Here is a 7,595-nt window from a genome sequence, read left to right as displayed (position 1 = left end):
AGAATGAAATGCATATATAGAGAAAGAAGGCCATGGAAAGCAGGAGCTGTAGGTGAGTGGAACCTGGAAGAGAGGCCAGGAGAGGCTGCCATGTGCATTGCCATGTGACAGAGGAGCCCAGGACTAAGGATGGCCAGCAGCCAGCCCCAGAGCGCCAGTCTTTGGGAAGAAGCATCACCTTGATGATGCCTTGATTTGGACTTTTTCCTGGCCTCAAAGCCATAAGCCTCTAAATTCCCATTGTTTGAAGCCATCCCTTTGCATTGTATTTGCTCCAGCAGCCTAGGAAACCAGAGCAGGCAGTTAGAAAGAAAGTAATTTCAGCCATTTGTGGATACCCCAGATGACCCTGAGAGTTTAGCTTTCTCTGCATTATACCTGCTGGAGTCTTTTATAGTCATCTCCAGTTTAGTTATGTCAGGTTTGAACCATTACCCTTATCCGAATTCTCACTAGAGGGCCATCCAGCTGATTATAGATATTTCCCAAGCCATTTAAACTACTAGGAACAAGGCAGTGAGTTTTTCTTTATTCCCCCCAGCATCTCACACAGCAAGATCTGGAGAAATGCATACAATTTAATCTTGGATTGATTGGAATGCCCTCTGAGCATGCAAATGTTATTTCCATGTGTCCTATCTCTTCAAGCCCTTTTCTTCCTTTGTTGCTTTCTAAGTGCCTGCATCTACCTGGAATCGCCTTCCTCTACCAAGAACAAAATGTGAGGACTTGGCACAATGTGTTCTTTATCAGGCTGCACTCTCTGCCTGGGCCGTCATCTTCTAAACCAAATCTTAGGCCACAGTGTCTTGCACATGGAGCTCGGTTTGCTCCAGAAGAAAGGGGAGGACAGGGACAACCCTCATCTGGCATAAAGGGTGCAGGATTTTCTCCGAAGAGACTGGGATTTCAGTCCCAGCTGCACCCCTTTAGCTACCTTAAGCACCCCACATTCCCTCTCAGAGCCTGGGATGTCTTACCCAGCTGGGCACACAGGATATTTGAGATAAAGAGTGCTGAAATAGTTTGTAAGCGGAAGAGTTCTGTTCACGCATCACTCGTAGGGTACAGAAGTTCTGCTCGACGCCAGTTTTCTCACAGCAGAAGGTGTGTGCGTAGTGAGGCATCTGTGTTATGACACTGCATATTTTGAGCTCTGGCGTGTCCCCACCCCTGCTGGGTCCCAAACAGAGTGGGACGTGGTGGGAGGATCAATTACCTCCCTTCTCATCTCTTCCCACATTTTAATTAGCTGCCAGTTCTCCTCAGTATTTTAAATAAAGAGGGAAAGAGGAGGTGTTCCTAGACACACAGTAATGATTTCCCCCATGACCATGGTCACCAAGCATTGCTCTTATTTCTAAAAGGGGACCCTGCAGTCATTTTCCAAACATGCTAGTGCCTAACAATGTAATTGCCACTTAGGTTTGCTGATGATAGAATGTGCTGGTTCTATAATGTTTTAATCAGTAGTAAAGTCAAGAGGTTTAATTTAATCCAGACCCCCTTTGGGCATGTGAACGATTTGTCCACATATCCTGTGTCCTTCAATGAAAAATGCATCTCTGCCCCACTTGTCCAGCCCACAGGGTCTTTTTTCTGTCTCCAACTCCACTGCCTCTGAGAAGTTACTCAGCAATGGATGAATTAGCTGAATCCAATGTATAAAAAAAGATTAGGGGGCAGCATGATGGTGGCTCAGTGGTAGAATTCTTGCCTGCCATGCTGGAAACCCAGGTTCGATTCCTGGTGTCTGCCCATGCCAAAAAAAAAAGCTTAGGTTGGACCTAAGAAAATTAGGCTGTAAGGAAGGTCACATATGAGGCATAAAAATATTGAGACTTTTGCCCCGGATCACCAAGAAACTAGCTTTTATTGTCAGGCATGAAATCTGTTACTGTCATGCCCTCATTGAATCGCCACAAAACCCCCAGGGATAGGTGCTATTATTATCCTCATTTCGTGACAAGAAAACTGAGACACAGAGGAGTTAAGTAACTTGTTCAAGTTCACACAGCAAGTCTTGGACCCAGGATTTGAACCCAAGCAGCCTAGCTCCAAGATCTTCACGCTGTCCTCCCTTGCTGGACCTGAGACTGTTTTAGTTCGAATCCGTTCATTTATTCATTTATCCATTCAACTTTTGGGAAGGGATGATCCTTTATTAATAATCTTAAGAGCTGGCTCCAGAATATTTCTGCAGGCATTAGGACATTGCAGGCACAGGGAACTGACTCCAGTAAATGCCATGAGGCCTGGATGGGCAGGGCTAGAACTGGAGGACTGTTTGGTGGTCCAGACAGCCCAGCTTAGCTTGCAAATCTGGAGTAACAGGGTATCAAGTGAGTCTATTCCTGAAGCCTGGGAACTGGCACTTGAAGCCACAGGTAAAAACAAGTGGTACAAAGAACACTATAGTGCAAAAAAAACCTCCAACAAATGGGATCAGATTGCTGCTTCTGGCCTCACCCTAGTGGCTTAATAAGAGTGAGGGAAGAGGCCTCATCACATTCAACCCCACTGCAGCCCCAGGGCATATATAGAGATGACTGGGAAGGGGAAAGAAGAGAGGGAACCATTGGTGGTGAGTCCTTGGCAGTGGGGAGGGACACAACGGGCCTTTCTGCAAACTCCTGAAGCCAAGTGAAAGGCTCCAAAGACAGTGACAGATGTCAAGTCAGGGATCTGGGCAACGCCAGGGCTGGGAGGGGTGTACCAGAAAGGGTCTTGAAGACCATGCATGTGAGCCTGAGAAGTCAGAAAAAGCAGAGAAACAACAGAGGCCAGAGAAGCTGGAGGCTTTGCTCTGGTCCCCTGGTCTGTCCTTTTGGGCTTAGTGCCCAGTCTTGAAAGGACCAGCTGAGGCCCTTGAGTCAGAAGCCTACAGCACAGGGTGGGAGGAGAGACCTGAGACCTCAATCCCAGGGAGCTTAGGGTCATCAATCAGCTAAGTGAGAACCAATGGGGTCTGCATGAAGTGCCATTAAGATGTGACAAAGCCTGAAAGGCAGGGGGGACAGCCTTTCTGGAACATCAACGAGTTCCATCACCCAATCCCATATTACCGACAGCCTCTCTCAACATGAAACAGAATGGCCATAGCCTAAATACCCTTAAATTGTTGGAGAAAGAGCAAAGGTGATGGTGGAGTTATGCAGAGAAGGTAGGGTTTCACAAACCAGTGCGACCTCTGTATCATTATACTGATGTTTCTTTTAGCCTCCTGTACCTTAAAGCAGCTAGATGTAAAAACCTAAAATTGTGGGACCGTAACCCTACCAAACTCTAAAATCTGTTCTACAACTAATTGTTGCAGCGTGCTTTGAAATTTATTGTTTTGTACATGTTATTTGTCACAAAAAAGAAAAGAAGTGTAACAGAGAAGATAAGATTTAACAAATGAGTATGACTGCTGAATCATTATATTGATATACTAGAAGAAAAAACAAAAAATCATGGAACTGTAACCCATACCAAACTTTAAAATCTGTTATATAACTACTTGTTAAAATATACCTGGAAATTTATTGCTTTTTTGTATATCTGTTATATTTCACAATTAAAAAAAAAACATATGAAAATAAAAAAAATGATAAAGAAGGGTGGCCAGAAAGCCTGGTACAAAAGGAAACAGTTTCATGGGTGGCTCCCTGTATTGGTTTGCTAAATCTGCCAGAATGTGATAAACCAGAAATGGAACAGCTTTTAAAAGGGGGATTTATTAGGGTGCAAGTTTACGGTTCTAAGGCTTTGAAATGTCCCAACTAAGGCATCCAGAGAATGACACTGTGACTTAATAATGGCTGATGGATCCGGAACACCTCTGTTAGCTGGAAAGGCATGTGGTTGGTGTTTGCAGGGGTCTTTGGCTTCTGGTTTCAAACAGCTTTCCCAGAGGCATTTAATTTCTGCATCTCCAAATGTCTGGATCCCATGTTGGCTCTGTTGCTTCTGTTCTCCAAATATCAGCATCTAAGTTTTCTCCAAAACATTTCGTCTTTTAAAGGACTCCAGTAAACTAAACAAGACCCACCTTGAATGGGTGAAGTAACATCTCCATGTAATCAAAAGGCCATACCCGCAATTGGGTGTGCCACATCTCCATGGAGATAATCTAATCAATAGAGTTTCCGCCCTACAATATTGAATCAGGATTGAGAGACATGGCTTTGCCAGGGTACACAACACTTTCAAAATAGCATATCCCCCACCCCCATCCAGCTCTAGCTGCTTGGGTAGTTGGTGACCCCTTCATGGCTGGTGAGGCCAGTCATGGGAAGCGAAGAAAGAAGCATTGGTCAGCCAAAAGGGTGCTGGGGAGGGTGGCAACAGAATCCAGATAAAGCAGGAGAGGAGGGTGCAGTGAAGGTCCCGGGTGTGTCGGGGTGGGGGGTGGGGTGAAGCCAGATGGAGGAAGAGCGGTGGAGACAAGAGAGGCTGTGGCCAGAGAGGAGAAAACTAAAATTGGGGAGGGGATGGGAGCCGGGAGGAAAAGGAGTGCCTTGTTAGCAGGGATTTGGGGGGGGTCTCACTGAAGAGGAGACACCTTAGACCTGCAGGAGGTGTTGGGGGGTGTGGGGTGGGGTGACTGTGAACCCATCACCAGACAGCAGAAAGGTGCACAGAGGCAGGAGCCGGCTGGTCCAGCAGCAGTGGGCAGACTGGTGCGGCTGAAGGGTCCCCTCTGTTTCACAGGTGAGGGAAGTGAGGTAACCTGCATAAGGCTGTGTGGGGAGCCCCTGAGCTCTGTGAGGACACAGACTCCAGGACCCCTCTCCCTCAGGGCACCACCTTCTCTGCATCCTCCCTTCTGTCATCACCCTTCAGGGTCCAGGTTCCTCTGTGGCCCCAGCAGTCTGACACGATCGATCGCATTCCTTTTTGCAGACGCTCATATGTCCCTGGGCCTGGGACCTGAGCTGTGTCTAGCAAACGCCCTGCTGCCTACTTTCATATCCTTATGGGCTAGATGGACATAGAGACAGAGAGCTAAGAGGCACCCATGGAGGGAGAATGTGATGCATCGAGCAAGAGGGACCCTAATGACGGCTGCATCCCTCCTGGATCCTGCAGAGAAGTGGGGCAGCAGAAGGAGTGCCTGGGGACAGCAACTTTGACAGAAGGGGAGCCAGGGACTTAAAGGAGGGATGAGGGCTGGCCAGCCATTAGGGTACAGAGTGGGTATAATTGGATGGGCAGGAGAGAGAGAAGCAGAGGTTTTACCTAACTTGGTAATGAAGTGGTCCTTTTGGCTCATGAGTACACACGTTCTCCATCCTTCCATCATGTCTTCTCTGGAGACCTTCCACTGTTGCAGCCCGATTCCATCTTCTTCCTCCCCAAGAGTTACACCTCAAATGGAAGTCTACAGGGACTTACCTTTCCTCCAGCTTTTATGCATGCATTCGATATTCAACACACACTGTATAATTACCTTCCCTACTAGGAAGCATCCCAGGTGCTCTTCACACACTTTCTAATTTTCTCATAGCAAACCATGAGGCAGGATGATACCCATTCTACAGATGAGGAGACGGAGGCTCCTCAACCCAGATGTGTCTGACTCCAAAGACTATGCACTTTCCACCAGTCATTCATTTATTCGTTCATTCAACAAATATTTTTGACTCCTTATACTGTGCTCAATGCTGCAGGTACAGAAATAAACAGGACAAATGTGATGCTTGTCCTTGTGAAATTCATATTCAGGGGGTAAGACAATTCCACTGCAATTCCACTCCTCCCAAAGTAAATAAGCACATTACAAAATTGCAAAGCATGATTATTGCTATGAAAAGAACAAAAGGATGTGATAACAGAATAATGAGGTGGCAGGGAAGGGGGATCTAATATAGACTGTGTGACCAGGGAAGATGTCTCTGAGGAAGTGACATTTAAGTTCCAACTGAATAATTGGAGGTATCTTTAAGGAAAACGAAAGGTATCTTTAAGGACTTTGTAAGTGCAAAGTCCCTGAGGTCAGAAAGAGGACCAGAAAACCATAAGGACATGGAACGTTGAGTAGGACATGAGATTTTGTTGGTTTGTCCAGAGTGATGCCCCGACAAATCCCAAGGTGATTTGATCAGTGAATAAAAAAGTATTTGTAAAGTTCCCTTCGGGGAATAAAAAAAAAAGAAAGAGGACCAGAAGGAAGGCTTAGGTGACTGGAGTAAAGTGAGTAGGAGAGAGAGAGAGGCAGGATGGGAGGGAGGAGCAATGCGTAGGCATTGTAGGTCCTTGTAAATTAAGGAAAGGGGTCCAGATTTATCTTGGGTGTGGATGGAAGCTATTGGAGAGTTTCTAGCAGGATAATGAGACAATGTCCCTTCCCCCTAGCTGCTCACTTTGTACAGCAGGGTTTCTCAACCTCGGCACTACTGATATTTTGAATAATTCCGTGTTGTGGCGAATTGCCCTGTGCATTGCAGAATGTTCAGCAGCCTCCCTTGGCTCTACCCTCTAGATGCCAGTAGCAACACTCCCCCTCCCCCCAGCCACTCCGCTAACTCATGATCACCAAAAATGTCTCGAGACATTGCCAAATGTCCCCTGTTGAGATCCACTGGCTTGACATACCTAATATTTCTTCATTGCTGTCACAACATCCAATCAACCTGGTACTGGTTGGTGGGTCTCACGGGTGGCATGCCTCCACAGGGTGATGAGGAATCGGGGCTTATTTCATCAGGCAGTTCTACCATCTCAGAGCCCTCTGCTTCAACCTCACGGGCAGAGAAGAGAGAGTGTAATGGAAGTTAACATGGCTTGGCTTGGCAGTGAGTGTGTATGTCATTGGCCAAAACTCAGCCCCTAGAACCCTGGCCTGACTGCAAGGGAGGCTAGAAAATGTGTTCCCCTTGTGTGTCCAGGAGGAGTGCTTTAGTTTACTGGGCTGCTGAAGCAAATATCATGAAGAGATTCAGCTGAAACAATGGGAATTTATTTGCTCACAGTTTTGATGCCTGGAAAATGTCCAAATCAAGGCATCATCAAGGCCTTCTCCCCAAAGACTGACATTTTGGGGCTGGCTGCCAACTGTTCTTGGCTTCTTTGTCACATGACAAGACACATGGCAGTGTCACTTGGTCTCTTCCTTCTCTCCTGGGTTCCATTTCAGCTTCTTGCTTCCTGTAGCTTTCTCTCTTTGTGTCTGAATGTCACTCTTTTATAAAGGACTCCACTAATAAGATTAAGACCCATCCTGATTAAGGTGGGTCACACCTTAACTGAAGTAGCCTCATCAAAAGGTCCTACTTACAATAAGTTCACACCCACATGAATGGATAAAATTTAAGAACATATTTTTCTGGAGTACATCACCAGGAGGGAATGGCACTGGTGTCCTCTGCACAGTGAGCTAATCATTTGCTTCTACAGTTCATTTAATGCAACAACAACAAACAGGCTACATTAATTCCATTCTTTTGATACTTATCTGTAAAACACAACAGTGGTCAAAGCAGAGACGCCAAGTTCTAGGTCAGGGCACCAAGGAGAAGGCTCAATGCAAAGTTCCCTGGACCACACAGTATGAGGCAGTTTGACACATCATTTATTTCACCAGCATCCTATCCTCTTTTCCAAGCAAGAAC

The sequence above is a fragment of the Tamandua tetradactyla genome, chromosome 9 (assembly GCF_023851605.1).
Source record: "Tamandua tetradactyla isolate mTamTet1 chromosome 9, mTamTet1.pri, whole genome shotgun sequence".
Lineage (NCBI taxonomy): Eukaryota > Metazoa > Chordata > Mammalia > Pilosa > Myrmecophagidae > Tamandua > Tamandua tetradactyla.
The sequence above is the reverse complement of the archived record's forward strand: the minus strand, read 5'-3'. Positions refer to the sequence as shown.